The following is a 17092-nucleotide window of genomic DNA, read 5'->3' as shown; positions in this document are numbered from 1 at the left end:
AACTTTTTGTAATTTTTTGGGCACGTTTTTCAGTGTTCTGTATGCATAACATTTTCCTCGATGGTTCTAAATGTATTTAACGTTGCACGCATATTGCTACAATCGTGGGTCTTCCCATTTAAACAGTTACTCGTTATTTCTCTTAATTTTAACTATGAAGAATGTAGGCAATGTGTTTGTAGTCAAATCTAGAAATTGTCTTTATTCTTATAAGTTTATTTCACATTATTTACTGGTATCTATCGATTTACAAACAATAATTTTAATTTTCATTGTAACACACGCGAACTTTACATTATTGTTGTTACTGTAAATAATGAAAGGAATTCGTTTACATCTAAGTCAAATTTGTGTAAAGCTATGCAGCATTTTTTTTTTGTACCCTCATATCTGGGCGTTCACCCATTAAAACACAATCAGCACGACTCCAGAAGAGGCAGCAGCAGCTACAGCGATCCATCTGATCCACGTAACAATACTCGCAAGCGTTTCCACGCTACACATTTAACAGCAAGTCAAATATACTGTACCAAAGTGACCTAATAGATTAAAGAATTTCGCCCGAAACTAGTCCGAACAGTCTGACATAAAGCGTTACCAGTATATGCTACAGAATTTCCATACAGTGACTCTATCGAATAGAGATTTACATTTTCTGCTCAAACAAGTGCATGGGGATACATAACTGTACCAGGTATTTTTTAAGACCGGTGAAATCCAGTATAAAATACTGGGAACTCGCATCAGAACTGTAGTTATGCCATTAGATTTCCAGTAAACAACTGTTTACACTCTTCTTAGAACTTAGCAAAGAACTTTGAGAATTAATGAGCAGTCAGTTTGTTATCCAATGTATTGTCTTTCATATGTAGAGTTGTCTGCACCTGAAAGAAAACTAGATTTTAATTACTATTAACTGATAAAAACTATAGGCCTATGTCTATAAAAAAATTTTCATACTAGAGAAGAAAGTTTAGTTCGAAGTTCAAGAAAATCGAAGCTTAGGAAAAAATGAGGGATATTCTTTCTAATTTTGCGTTTGGTAACACAAGTGAAATAAACTCATTAAATATATGGGAGAATAGTTATTACTGAAATATTCAAACATCGAGTTTCCAAAAAATAACAATAGAAAATGAATGAAGGTAAGCGGATCTGAAAGGGGTCCGAAGAATACTCACTAAGCATAGCTCTTATAGCCAACAGAGGAAGGAAACTAGAAGTTCGGAATCAGAAAGAGCATTACTAAGGATGATACCAGTCTCAGAGCTGCGTTACACAATCTGTCATTTTGTTTAGAAGCAAAGTAAGTTTAGAAGTTATATTAAACCACAAAGTGCGTCAGATGATAACATATGTAGTATCAGTATAATAAGGTAAATATCAGAAATGAGAATTTACATTAGATTGTGAACAGGAGTTTTATTTTCTTGGTAGTAAAATTAATAGACGTGCATGCAACAAACCAAGACACCCAAAGGAATTAGTTATGGCAATAAAAGCTTTAGTCACTGCCCTCTGGACAATTTTGGCATTTTTCAGTACCGTAAACCAAAAACTTACTCTTAAGAAGAGTGTCAAACATTTAGGGAAACACATAAGAAAACAGAATGGCAGAGAAGCGTCGAAAATTAGCCTGACTGCTTAGGAAATGGGGGAGTATAAGGAGAAACGTGGCACCAACACTTGCTTTGAGGTGATCGGTATAACTTGAGCTTCAGCTGTGGAAACAAAGGAAATACAATTAATCTACTTATTTTAAATGACGAAAATCTGTTAGCGTGCCCCAGCCATTATTCGCTGAAATATATGAATATATTAGAAATGAATGCAGCTCGTTTCTGGAGTTGCTATTGTTGAGTACAAGACAGACGCTGTATAGCTCAGTGGTCGTCATTCCATAGACTGCGTTTTTAATCTCCTTAAAAAAAAATTGAGTGTTACCACAGTGAATAAAGTGAGTTGTCAGTTGTGATTCAACTAATAAACGTTTTACAATTAACGTTTAATCTACATCAGTATATGGTTTCTGTGATACAAGTTTGTCTACATCACAAAAGTTAATTGCAATAAGAAGAATACTAGAACTTTATTCTGAAGCGAATTTATATGTTACATACTTTAAATGCGAACATTTTAGGTTAGGCTTTACCGTAACTGTTATTGACATTAAGTGAAACAATGACTATACTGTTACCAGTCACTGTTTATTTCTCTCCACGACGATTTTCAAAGGTTTAAACCTCCATCATCAGGTGGATTTACATTTGTTAACATGAAATTTGTGTGTATGTTGTGTTCCGATTTTTTGGAGGAACTTGTGGCACTGTCATGTGGAGAAACAAAACACTGTTTCAGAACATAGTTTTGGGTTTCTTTTGACAAAAACGTAAATGTGTATCTAACGGTAAACATAAAATAAGAAAAATGAAGTACCTCTACTGGTTACAGGTTCCTTTCGCAGTCGTTACACATCACATGTATACTGTCATAGCCGGCCGGAGTGGCCGTGCAGTTCTAGGCGCTTCAGTCTGGAGCCAAGCGACCGCTACGGTCACAGATTCGAATCCTGCCTTGGGCATGGATTTGTGTGATGTCCTTAGGTTGGTTAGGTTTAATTAGTTCTAAGTTCTAGGCGACTGATGACCTCATAAGTTAAGTCGCATAGTGCTCAGAGCCATTTGAGCCATATACTGTCATATTTTGTAAACAAATATGACGTCTGAATCTATTGGGTGCATGGATCGTATAGCAGAAAAGAAAACATTATCACAATGTCCAAAGAATGTACGTTGTAATAACATTATTACAGAATAAATGTTTAAAGTATTTGGAGGCGTTGTTTGAGGTGTTGAATACATTCGTTGGAATAAATACTTCAGGTGGTATATAAATCCGATTTTGACAAGTTAAAATAGCTTAAACTTCATACTCATTTTTACAATCAGGTGCAGTGTTACAAACTTTAAGTACAATAATCATATTGGCTACTGTGGTAAAAGTGCTAAAAGTTTGTAACACTTCACCTGTTTGAAGTATTTATTCCAACGAATGTATTCAACACCTCAAACAACGCCTCCAAATTCTTTAAAAAATTTATTCTGTAGTAATGTTGTTAGAACGTATATTCTTTGGACTTTGTGACAATGTTTTCTCTTCTGCTATACGATCCATGGCCCCATTAGATTTCAACGCCATAGTTGTTTACAAAATATGACAGTATACATGTGATGTGTAACGACTGTGAAAGGAGCCTGTAACCAGTGGAGGTACTTCATTTTACTTATTTTATGTTTACCGTTAGATACACATTTAAGTTTTTGTCAAAAGAAACCCAAAACAATGTTCTGAAATAGTGTTTTGTTTCTCCACTAGACAGTGCCACAAGTTCCTGCAAAAAATCGTAACACAACAAACACACAAATGTCATATTAACAAATGTAAATTCACCTGATGATGGAGGCTTAAACCTTTGAAAAGCGTCGTGGAGATAAATAAACAGTGACTGGTAACAGTAAACTCGTTGTTTCATTTAATGTTACACACTACTGTGTAAATAAAACGCTTCGCTTGCTGTCTGCCTGTGAAATGTAATATAGGAAGCGTAGTGCTCTGTTAAATCACGAATCTTGGGATTTTGCAGTAATCAATAAATTTTTCGTCTTCGTGTATTCTACAGTTCTATACAGCTGTGCAACTCAACTGAGAAAACCAAAAATCGGACTCTTTCCCTGCCATCTAGAAAAACACTGTTGCGTTTATGTACATAACATTTGTGCGGGTAAATAATGTGTTTTATTACACATTAACGTTTACAAACCCTATAAAAGCAGTCCAGAAAAACTGTTCCTAACTTAATGTACTGACAAGTGAGACCGAGACAGAATGGCAGAGAAAGAAGCGGATATCATTCCAGAACTACCGGAAACCTACAGCAAAATGTTTATAAGTCTGATCTATATTCATTAGTTATTTATCATTCTGTGCCGCATTTTGGATCTGTAGACCCGTAGGCTGAAACTACGGTGCATTTCTTGACTAGAAAAATTAAATTAACTAACCGGCAGAAATAGCATTCTAAAGAAATTTTCGAATTAAAAACCTACGATCGCGTGCTGAAAAGTAATGCCTCCGAATTTCTTATGTGAAAATTCTTCAAGATTTTTGACTAAAACAAACTTTATTAACATCCTACGTCTTTATTCTTCATATCCACATATTTATTTCTCAACATTGTCACACTGGTGACGAAACAGTCTTCCCAGCGAGAGACTTGTTGATGCCGGCACAGTAGAATGTTTGACTTTGTTGACAGAGCCACAACCTCAGAATACCTTGCAACGCTTCATCACTATCGAAGTTGTTATTTAAGTTACAGAAACAGACGAAAGTCGTCTGGGGTAAAGTCGGGATTGTATGGGGAATGATCGATGTGAGTGAACCAAAGGTTATGGATTGTTGCGGATGTCGCAGTGCTCGTTTGTAGTCTTACAGAGTGACAATTATTGAACTATATGAAATAAAATCGTCATCACTTCTAAACGGTTTGTGTTAGGACGTTCAAACTGCACGGTTCGTCGCGGGGCATGATGGAAATTAGTATGGTTTGGTTTACCGACGAAGCCAACTTTCATTTCGATGGGTTCGTCAATAAGCAATATTGGCGCATTTGGGGGACTGAGAATCCGAATTTCACGATCAAGAAGTCTCTTCACCCTCAAAGAGTGTCTGTGTGGTGTGCAATATCCAGTAACGGAATAATCGGTACGATATTCCTTGATGGCACGGAGACCACCGAAAGGTACGCGAAGGTTTTGGAAGATGATTTCATCCCCTTTATCCAAAATGACTCTGATTTCGACACGATGTGGTTCATACAAGACAGGGCTCGATCCATCGAAGCAGGAGAGTTTTTTATGCCCTGTACGAGCGTTTTGGGGACCTCATTCTGGCTCTAAGGTACCTAGAGGCTACTGGCATGGGCCTCGATTGGCCGCCATTTCTCCGGATCTGAAGACATCCGACTCCTTTTTGTGGGGCTATATTAAAGGCAAGGTGTACAGAAATAAACCCAAAACCAATGCTGAATTAGAAAAGCGATAAAGGAGGTCATCGACAGCATCAGTGTTCCGACACTTCAGTGGGTCATGCAGAATTTCGCTATTCGTCTGCGCCACATCATCGCCGATGATAGCAGGCATATCGAACCTGTCATAACCTAACCCGAATATCCGTAGTAACATTTACATATGGAATAATGTGTTTGCGCGCCGTAGTTTGTAACTAATTTACGTTTTTTCATATAGTTCAATAATCGTCACCCTATAGATTGTCATGCTGAAACATAGGGTGCTCCGTGTCTGGACGAACTCTTAGAATTCATGTTTTCAGTTTTCCGTGGTTAGGAACCCGCTGTTTCTCATGCACTAACATACGAGCAGTTACGTGACACAACGACATATCACGCACAATTCGTAGCCCTCTAGCCGCACAGAGATACAACTTGTGGCAATGAAGTGGAAAAGTCGACCGAGTAGTATGCATGACATGTAATAACCGATACTGAGAGGAGAATAAAAAATTTGGAGCAATTACTTTTCAGCATGTCCTTGTATAACGTCGCGTTAAAGACCTATGTATTATTTAATTTTGGAATTTCCGTATAATTTATGGTGTAATGAAGTTAAGATATTAAAAAATGATAGTAAATGGAATCATTAAGGTCTTCAAAATGGTTTACTAACATCACTATTGTTTAAGATGAGATGCATCTCCATACAGAAATCAGTATTTCAGTTGTAAGTAAAAGTAAATATGTTCCATTAAGTTTCGGGTGTGTAGCCGCAAGAATTCTCCTACTTCTTCTAATATTTCGGCTGTATAACGTTCAGTCATCTTCAGAGTGAGCCGCAATATGTTTGTTTGCCAAATGCAAGATAACATTAATTTCAGATACAATGATTTCCCGCAATACGTCATTAACGAATAAAGTTATCCGAAAAAGAGTTTCCCCAACTTCAACTAAGATATACAAGTAAGTATTTACACAGGGTGGTCAGAAAAAGACTGAAAAGCTTGAAAGGGTGTTGCAGCGTAGGATGTACTGAGAAATATCTGTTCAGGAAAAAATCCGATCCGTTGCGTCATTTCCGAGTTAATTAGCAATGAAATTAGCCAGACAGACAGCTGGGCACGCAAATTAAATCGTCCCGCCAGATACAATTAGTGTCAATTTTTCTCATAGGGTATAGGATATGGCATGTGACTGCTCAGCCCTCAGGTGGGGTACGATCATTACTAACGTCCTTCGTCCAATTGTTGTATCGCCCTCTTGTCTGAGTTTAGGAAACCAAACGAAGAACATATTTGGTGACACTGTCTCCGATGGGCTGCTTGAACTTTCGCGCGCAAAGGTCTGACTGGCTAACGGTAATGCTGATTGACTCGGAAACGGCACGACATATCGAATTATTTTCTTAACAGTTATTTCTAAGCACAACCAACCCTGCAACACCGTTACAAGCTTTACAGACCGTTTTTGACCTCTATGGGTCGTCGGGTGCATTTTCTCTGGTATTTCGGCAGATTTCTGCAATTTTGTTTCTGAAACGTGTAGCTGGAATCAGCCTAAACAAATAATAATCACCACGTTTTTCTTCCGAACCGCCGAGTCGACAGAAAGAGTCGGTTTATTTCCCATTATAAACAAAATTATGTTTAAATCGGAGTTTTATCGCCCATTCGAGAGAGCGGTCCCGAAATAGTCTAGTGCTCTAGGTTTATCGAAATGTATTAACAGGAACAGTAAAATACGAAGAACAATCGGTACTCCACCAGCGACTGAGCAGCACGTCTGCATGGCAGCAGCAGTCAGCGGGAGCCAGGGCGGTGCTGTTGCTGCCGGAGTATTAGGGCCTAGTTATTTCGCGTGTTTTACTGTTCCTGTTAATACATGTCGATAAAACGATTATCGCACTAGACTAACTGGGACCGCTCTGTCGAATGGGCACATAAAATTTCAATTCTAAAATCATTTTGTTTCCAACGCGAAACAAACTGACGCTTTCCGTCGACACTGGGCGTTGCACGAAAGACGTGATGAGCAGTATGTGTTTGGGCTGACTCCAGCTACACGTTGTAACAACGAAATTACAAATATCTGCCAAAAAATCAGAGATAATGCGCCTGACGACTCTTAGGCGACATACCCTCAATACATGATGCGTCCAGATTTAGATAAAATGAGGTACGGAGAGAATCACCTTTCCAAGAAATCGACGTCACTTGAAGCTGCCATAAGTCTGCTAACCATTTTTATAAAAGAATGTTGGAAAATTAGGGTTTAACGTCCTGTCAACAACTAGGTCATCACAGTCATTAGGGACGGAACACAATCTCAGAATTATCCAAGGAGGGAGATGGAAATCAGCCCTTGCCCATTCGAATAATCCATTCCGACATTGCCTCATTTGTCTGGAGTGATTTAGTGAAATCTTGAAAAAGATGAATGTAGATGGCCGAACACGGATTTGGACCATCGTCCTCTCGAATACGATCCCTTTTGATCCTCTCGGGTAGCTGCACGCGTTAGGACGTCGCTTCCGGTATTCGGGGATGTGGCCGACCCCTAAACGAATCCACTCGGAGGATTGACGATGAGAGCCGGTGTACCGACCAACCTAGGTGTGGTATCCAGATGGTTTAGCAGGTCTGACTTGGTGAATACCGGGCTGATACCTACGTTACAGAATTCGTAAACATTTCGAGTAAGCGTTATCACGCTTTCACATGGGATAACGCTAGACACAGACAGATGAGTTATACGAATTCCGTCTCGGAGCGGAACGGATGGGGACAGGAAGGATATCTGTCCACCCACTACCACTAAAAATGCACTCCATCGTCAGGCCACGAGTGGCCTACCGGGACCATCCGACCGCCGTGTAGAGGATGCGGATAGGAGGGGCGTGGGGTCAGCACACCGCTCTCCCGGTCGTTATGATGGTATTCTTGACCGAAACCGCCACTGTTTGGTCGAGTAGCTCCTCAATTGGCATCACGAGCCTGAGTGCACCCCGAAAAAAGGCAACAGCGCATAGCGGCCTGGATGGTTACCCATCCAAATGCCGACCACGCCCGACAGCGCGTAACTTCGGTGATCTCACGGGAACCGGTGTATCCACTGCGGAAAGGCCGTTGCTCACCCACTACCACTAACATTGCCAAATCAAGAATAATACGCCTAAAGCGTGAAGATATGGGTAAGACCAGGAAAATGGAGTAGTACGATACCCCTTGTGGTGCGGGCATGTAGACTGCGCGTAAATGCGGCCCTTTCGCAACCACAATTATGGAAGGTATCAAAAAGAGACATGACGTAACTACTACTACTTTGATTCGAATGTCATCATTATTCACAAAAAAAAGAAAATCGCTCTAAGGAAATAGGGCGAGCTCTTGGAAATACTCTCTTAGTTGTTCCTGCATGAGCGAGGAGACAGAATTACTTGTAAGGGAAGAGTTGTCACCCGGGGGGTGCTGATTAGACTCGCCACGCGGGTAGACTGGAGGGCGGTGCCCATCGATTGCGCCGGCCGTGCGATCGTTACACGAGTAAGCTGGCTCGCCTCGCTTGCGAATCACCTCTCCCTCAAAACTCCGTACCCGTCCTTTGTGCACAACGTGATCATCAGCAGAGGTCAGTTCAAAAAATTCGGGAACTTTGTTCAAAAAAATTTTTTCTGCGCTTACCTTTCACTTATTATGCATGTTCTCCTTCGAAATACTCTCCTCCACAACTGATACACCGTTCTCAACGCCGTTTCCACTTCTAGGAGCTTGCTGTATCGCGCGAAGCGCCGACTGCGAATTTCCTTTTATCTCGTCTGTCATTACAAATCTTCAACATTTCAACTGGGTTCTCAACTTTGGAAATAAAAAAGTTAGCAGGGGCCAGGTATGGAGAGTACGGAGTTGAAGGCAGCACAGTGATTTCACAGACGAAAATCTTTCTGGTCTTGACTCATGAGCCGTGGGACGACTCTTTACAAGATGCTGTGTCAGGATTACATGACATAATCCAACTGAAATATTACTTTCTTCTGCAATCTCTTGGACAGTCGGTCTTCGATTGGTACGCTCAATTTCATCAACATTCCTGACATGAGCGTCGTCGGTAGAAGTCGAAGGTCATCATTATCTTCCGTCCGGCCGATTTTAAACCGTGTGAACCAATCGTAACACCGAGTATGATTTAAGCAGTCATCACCGTTAGCTTTCTGCAACATTTGGTGTGTCTCTGTAAAAGTTTTCTTGAGTGTCACGTAAAATTTAATGCAGACGCGTTGCTCCGCAACTCTGCCATCTCGAAACTTGCAAAATATGTGACACAACGCTCTACTCAATGCAGCAATGAACAATAACTAACAGACATACAACAATGAAACTTCCGGCACTTACACAGTAAACACAAACTTCTGCAGGGATGCCAACCACATTTCGTTCCATCACACCATTGGCGCAAAATTACCAATGTTCCGGAATTTTTTTTAACAGACCTCGTACACGCGTTAATGTCGAACCACATGACTCCTCTTGTCTCTCACTTATTTAACTTACTTCTACAAAAACAAGGTAGCAAATTGAGCGTAGTGGAGTGGGGGTGGTACGTGGGTGCATAGTAATGTGGCGTCGAGTTTCAAAGTACACTGTTTTTTATAGTGTTACCAGTACGAACAATCAGCTTACATACAGCTTGGTAAAAAACAACCAGATAACAAAATCAGAGCAAAATTTACTAAATAATCTTACATCGCAAATGCCATTTTCAGGAGCTACGGTCATCAAAAGACAGCTAAACAGCGATAATCGCGCGGAGAATTTCTTCCGTAAATGAAAGAGTTTTGACGCAGTGAATAATGTTCACAACAAGACGACACTTTTCGAGACCGTGCGCCAATAATCTCTCCGACGATGTCAATTCTGTAGCGATGTTGGAAGTCGGTATTTCGAACATTTGCTGTAAAGAAGGTGACATGTGAATAAAATAATTTTTAAAATTTAATTTCTCTTTATCTTGTCACCCCCGTCTTAGTTCACAATTAATGTTCTACTATAATTTATAGCACAAAAGTTCATTCGTGCTCTTTGTGCATTACCATAAATTAAACATGTGTCCTTTAGATTTCATCACTCGTTACATTGCACCTTACAGTGTCACATGTCGAGTATCATACTGCAATGGCGTTTCTACAGTACAGCTTACTATCTTAACGAATTAATGGCATTACGGTACTTTTAGTGCAACTGATTTAATAATCAAGCTTTACCCAGTAAACTTCACAGAACATTTGCGTCTAAGTAACCAGCAGTTGATACGAATGGTAGGATTTCTCAAGTTTGAATTTTCAGTTAAAATCATTATCTTCATCTAATTTAATTTGTAATTGAGCTCTTCAGCATAACAGGTATTAACTGGTGCAAGTTGGTTGAAATGCACGCACTTCCTTACGCTCGTGGCTTATTGGTTGTCCTCTTACATCTGTAACTCCACATCGATACACATCCAACCTATTGTTCTGTGGTTAATTTTGTTCTGTCCAACGTCTCTTATCCAGCTCTCACCTTTTTAACAGTTTAATTTTCTCCTCGCTGTGTGCAACTAATTATTGCCACATAATTTTTACGTGTAACCATTTTCTAATCTTGGCCATAGTGTAAGTTCTAATGACAAACACTAAGAAATTGCCTGATTCTTTAGTTATGTCACTTCTTGGGATGATAAATACTGAAGAACAGTACGAATTACGTTCAGATCTTGGGTATGCTGGAAATACCACATAGAGCAGAAAACTTTTCCATTTGCGTAATTGTACTCTCCTCCAGACAAACTGTAAAGTTCCATACAAACGATACAAAGCAATAAAAGTGTATTTGTATGATTGTTTAATGCAGTTAGGTCGAAGAACCGATTCGCAGCAATCACAGATTTTTCAACGATAAGGATGTCTACACAGCTGATTCCGAATGGGTCCGTGACCAAACAGCGGATTTCTATCGTAGACAAATTGAACAGTTGGTAGAACATTCGACCGCTGTGTACAGAGACTTGGTGTTTGTTTTGGGAAATGATCTCATATATCTGTGTTGGATGGAAGAGTAGTGGAGCAGTCAATAAAAGTTCCTTAGTCTGCCGTAATAACGTGTAATTTACTTCTTAAAGTTGATTGCAAAGCTAAAATGGATAGAAGATAAAGTGTCCTTCTGTGGGGTGGCTCTTTTTTGGCCCTTTTTTATAATTTTTCTTTTGCTTCTTCCCCCCCCCCCCCCCCCCCATACACACACACACACACACAGACTTTGTTGCCATTCCATATAGCAATAAGCTGTGTGAAATTATTTGGATTTCGTAGGATAAGGAGAAGAGGTTCCCCTGGGCCTTCAAAATCCGAGATCCATAAAAATAAAACCATCATCTTCACAAAATATTGCTTCTGCATAAAAAAATTCATTCATTTCCCAATTCAAGCAGTTTTTTATCTCGTTTTCTTATCTGAATGCGTTCTCATTTCCTAGATCACGCTGATTGGTTAATGTGACCGTACAGCGGCCCCAGAGAGGTAGAGAAAGAGAGAGAGCAGCCTGACTCGAGCCGTTCCCTTTCGACAAACTCAGAACACCGCAGTAGCGTTTCTTCGTCTTCGGTTCGTTTACGGGAGATGTTGGACCCAATTTTCTTGCCTTTCATGGCAAGACATTCTTGGCTTACATTTCAGCAAGATAATGCCCGCCCGCATACCGTGAGAGGTTCCACTGCTAGTTTTCGTTCTTACCAATTTCGGCTCCAGTCGGATAATTCCTTCGTGGTGCGTCGCTTTTTTTTTTCTTAAAGTGTATATCGAAGTGTGGTTCTCTCCCCCTTTTGCAGCCATAGCTTCGTTTGCGGATTTCAGATTTCTTTCGAAGCTTTATAAATATCAAGTTGCCGTTTATGGTATCTCTCGTATGCATCTAAAGAAACTGAAAAATCGTGTATCGTACTTGGTTCCTGAGTCTGTCGCCTTTACAGTCCTTGATCCTAAGGTCCATAAGTAGAAAATATTAAGAGTTCAAGTATGAATCGAAAAAATCCCGGAAATCGTCAATCGTGGTATCGAACAGTTTGTTACCAAAGACTATTTTTACCAGGGTTAATTTGAGAGACAAATTTCCCAGAAAGATTTTTTGCAGTGACGTGACAATGGAGATTTCATCAGCGCTCTACACCTAGTCAGTAAAGTGAAAGTTGTAATTTACGAAGAGGCGAAGAATCACTAAGAACAATAATAAGTTATTTATAAGAATCGAGAAATAGGGGCAGTACGTGCTTCAGGTTGTATCCAATTATTGCTGTGGGTTTAAAGGGCACAAAAAAAGAGACTTGATCAAAGATAAGTATCTGTAAAAGAAAATGTGATTTCCTCATTTTAGGCTCACAATCATAGTACTTTATAGACTAATGTTATAGACTGAATTATTACAGTTAATACAACGAATTTCATAATTAAGTTAAAATTAATTAATCAGTCACTTCTTTGAAATATTTCAGACATAAAAAGTAAATGAAATTTTTATCCGTTTTTTTCCATTTCATGAGTATGCACATAGGGATACTACTTCTCTTGTCCCTATAGAGACCAAATTACACGCGACTCATTTTTGCGTGCAATTGAATCAAACGAGGCGGTACCACAGCGAAAAAACGAAACTTGAAAAATAAGTCGCTAGCGAACAGTCCCGTATCGTAATCGAGCCATCTTTCAAGACAATTGGCTGGTTGTCTTCTTCAAATATGCTTGTCATAATCAACAAAAGGTGATTTAGACAAGTTCGTTTTGATATATGAGCATTTCTATCATAGTCCCGAACGCCAGATAGATATGTAGCCTTACATATTATCCGTCTCTGAAGGTTTCTTATAACTTATATGAATCCTACACATTCGAGCCGTACTCTGGTATATATAATAAATGTAACTGATAAGTAACTTCCCCCTTAATAGAACTGCCTATTTCCTATACAATCTGAATAAAACGAAATCTGCCACGTTATTTTACATACTGAATTGTTCCATTAAGTAGTTAGTAGTAGCGGGTATTTCCATGAGATGACAGACTGACATTGAATTCCGTGAAAGGGAAAGATAACTACGTTTATATGTTTAGTAATCAACAGCTCTACATGTATTTCTTACATTTAAAGATAACTGTTATTTTTCAGCCCTGGTAAGAAACTGGTCAAAATATGACTGTCCTGTTGGACTATTTCCGACTACATCTGTGAATAAGTACGCCAAGAGTAACATCTACATCTGCAGAAAATACTGTGCTTTGTGAAAATAAATATCAAAACAAAAGGAAATAGTAAAAATTAAGTGTTGACAAAGGCCTCCGTGGTCTACAGCTTATCAAAACTCGAAAAAACATCTTTTTTTACGACAGATAACTACTATGAAAATACTTTTGTTCTAAAATTATCGTTCTTGGAAGTCTAGTTCGATCATGCTCATTTAGGATTCCATCCGTTTATTTAAACACCCTGCGTTGAATGTAGTTTATTAGACCCAGTTATAAAAATAACTCCTCAACTATCCTCTGGCGTAGAAAGCTAGAGATAAAGGCAGTGAGGATTCAGTCCCTGTATCAAGGGAATTTGAAACCGAATATGTAAAGAGCAATGGCTTTGGCGTCCATTAGGCAAATGTACTGCAGTTCTTTCAAGTCAATGTTTCGCTAATTCCATACATAATTTTCCAAAACACGATGCTGACGATTAATTATAGTTCGTGAGAAGCATTCATGCATATTGACACAATCCACATTTAGAATAATCCGGATAAAACTGTCAAAGAATCTCTTTTCTGTAATTGTCATGTTCTGGTGTTTCACACAAAAGAACATCTTAATATACTTGTTTCTATTCGTACCCAAGAAACTAGATTTGAATGTTTTATGATCAGAATGGTCTCGAAAGAATGATCGGGGGAAAATTTAAATGTAACATTGAAGAAGAATATACTAACAATATTTAGAGCTTTAATTCCCTGACTGATCGCAGTGGAGATACGACATCGAACCTTATGTTTCGAAAGTTAAACAGATGAAAGACATGATTATCTGAATCTTAAAATTTACATTCAACTATCAAGCATGATGTAAATTTCAATTTTTATATTTAGACATTTTTACAAGTTATAAACGTAATTGTCTATACGACTGGTGTGTAGTACAAACGCTGAAATTAATAAAGTTGAGAATTTGCGTCATGGAAATAGCAAACACGCTAAGCTTCAGGTATTAGTAGATTATAATATATTTTGGCCTGTTGATGTAGAGTTGAAAGAAAAACAGTTGAAATGCGTTGAGTGGAACCTGCAAAATCGTTGCTTCTCCTTCAACAGCAAGGTAAGAGACTCGTCTCGGCGTAAGAAAATAAAAATCATACCTGCGGGATGTTGAGGTCTACAATGGAAAATGTGAAGCTTCACCTGATCTACCAAGCTAGAGGGCGGCGTAGTTTAGGCACTCAACTCGCATTCGGGGGAAACAAAATTCAGATTCTCGTCTGACTGTTTCCCTTTAGGTGTTTTTGGTTTCCTTAACTCACTTCGCAGGAATGACAAGATCGCTCCTGTGATCAGAATGCGGCCAAGTACCTTTCCTACCCTTCTTCCACACAACCTTGAGCACCATCTCTAATCATACAATCGTGAAAGGGACGTTAAACCAAATTCTTCCTTTTATTCGTTTAATTTTCGTCTGAATATAGGGCCTATGTCACTCATTTCCATATGTTGGAAACGTTCGCTAAATAAATACAGCTTCTTATGTATAAAACGATTGCATGAAAAATACTTCTTACCTGTTTACACTATTAAAGTGTTAGACAAATATCCACTTTCGATCAAAAAAAAATCCAAGTAAATTAATCATATTTTTATGACTGATTGCCAAATACTGTCTCGTTTTGCCATACCTTCTGGGCGAGAATAAATTTCATTTGCACGAAAGAAAGAAGAGAGTTTGCTGTCAGCGAAGTACTTTTTACGAAATTTTAATTTTCAGTCATTCTGCTTCATAGACTAAGGAAAAAAATGTAAATCTGGTTTAGTTATCTATGTTATGGATTCAAGCCTGTTTAATAACAACAGGAAAATACTACGTTGCAAAGAAAACAAAAGCCATTCAGTGAACTTTTTTGCTAAATTAAATTTGTATTTAAATATTTTTCGGCATTATTTTTCTTTATTATGTCACACAACGTACAGATATGACAAACCAATATCCATAAATAATATTTACAACTGTTCTGTTGGTGGAACGACAGCTTACTGATTGCATATAACATGGAACTGTAGCAATCTGCACATGTAGCACATTTCGTAAGCAGTAAATCCACGAGATTTCGGCGAACAACTCTTGACAGATGCATACCGAAACTATGCACTGCAAAATGTCAGCATTCAGAAATATTTCCTCCTCGAAAATAAACAACTTTACTGAAATGTCTTTATATTTTTCGATAATTTTTTATGTCTGCTATATATTTTAAAGACGTTCGTAGTGCTACTGTAAGTAGTATTCAAGTATCGGCTGATTTTCGATTTACTGGGTGTTCAGTAATTCCTGTTACAAACATCTAGGACTTGTAGAGGAAAGTTAGTACATAATACTTTGAATAGGAACCACTTACTGTTTCTGTTATATGACGGGTTCAGTTCAGATGTTTAACTCATCCACTTCTGCTTGAGGAATTGAATTAGGCGTGACGCCGTACAACGATTAGGTAACAATTCGAAAGGAAACATAATGAAACATCCATTTATCACTTAAACACATTTTTTGTATTAACACTTAAACATTGCGTGTTTACATTATTCCAAAAGAAAAAAGAACCCAGTATACTGTTCGTACAGAGCAGTATTGATTCATTACTATAGCGGCTCTAGGTGGCGACTACCAACGTTGCTACGAAGCATGTTCTGGTACACACTCTCCATCCCACCTGGAGTCTCTTCATTTTCTGGTACAGCGGCCACAGTTCGTGCCGGCATATCTTCTTCTCTCTCTACAGGAGTCTCATAAATTAAACTTTGCATGTGACCCCACAAGAAGTAGTCCACAGGAATTAAATCCGTTGATCGTGACGGCCACGTGGTTGGACCATATCGGCCTATTCATTTTTCACCAAATCATGAGTTGAGATGTCTCCGAACCTCACGTGACAAGTGAGGTGGTGCACCATCTCGCAGCAAAGCAGACATTCAGTCATGTCAGGTGACTGTCTGTCCTTGTACACATCATCCTGTCAACTCTATTACATACAAGGACAAGCATCTCTGAGACTTTTCTCTTTCCCTCAGCAGACGTGAACGCGTTACGCATCCGAATTGAAACCGTCGTAGAACGGAAATTGTATGTTTCTGGACATGGGTTCCTATTCAAAATATTATTTGCTCACTTCCCTCTACAAGCCATAGAAGTCTGTGACGGGAATTTCCGGACACCCTGTGTAATTTATAACGTGTCCTACAAAAAATATCGTGGGTTGTTCTTAGTGATGGCTTGTAAATATACTGTCTTCCAGAAGTTCAAAATAATCAAGAATTATTAAATTGAGATCCGATTATCCGCCTTGTTTCATCTAAAATACGTTCACATTTTTCAGTATCGAGTTTTTTGATACGTCTTTTTCATGCACTTAAGCTTGAAGTTTGCCACTCTAACGGCCACAAGAAATGTTTATCTTCAACACTGTAATTACTATTGATTACAGCAATTTCTTTAGTAGTCCACGTAATTATTGGGGAATAAATGTTTTGAATGCTATGAAATTTCTTTGTAGAAGTAATTTCAGTCCTTCACAACTAGTATATTCCAATGTTGTAGTGACAGCCACTGTTGCTCATGTTGATCCGACATGATGCTAGTAGTGAACTGACTTCAAAGTGGCATCCTTTGATGAGCACATTAGTCGTCTTGCAACGGTACTCGGTCTCATTCACTACCTATTTTTCACGTGGCTGATCTGCAAAGGGGGTTGGTATTGAACGGTT

This window comes from Schistocerca serialis, chromosome 3 (assembly GCF_023864345.2).
Source record: "Schistocerca serialis cubense isolate TAMUIC-IGC-003099 chromosome 3, iqSchSeri2.2, whole genome shotgun sequence".
Lineage (NCBI taxonomy): Eukaryota > Metazoa > Arthropoda > Insecta > Orthoptera > Acrididae > Schistocerca > Schistocerca serialis.
The sequence above is the reverse complement of the archived record's forward strand: the minus strand, read 5'-3'. Positions refer to the sequence as shown.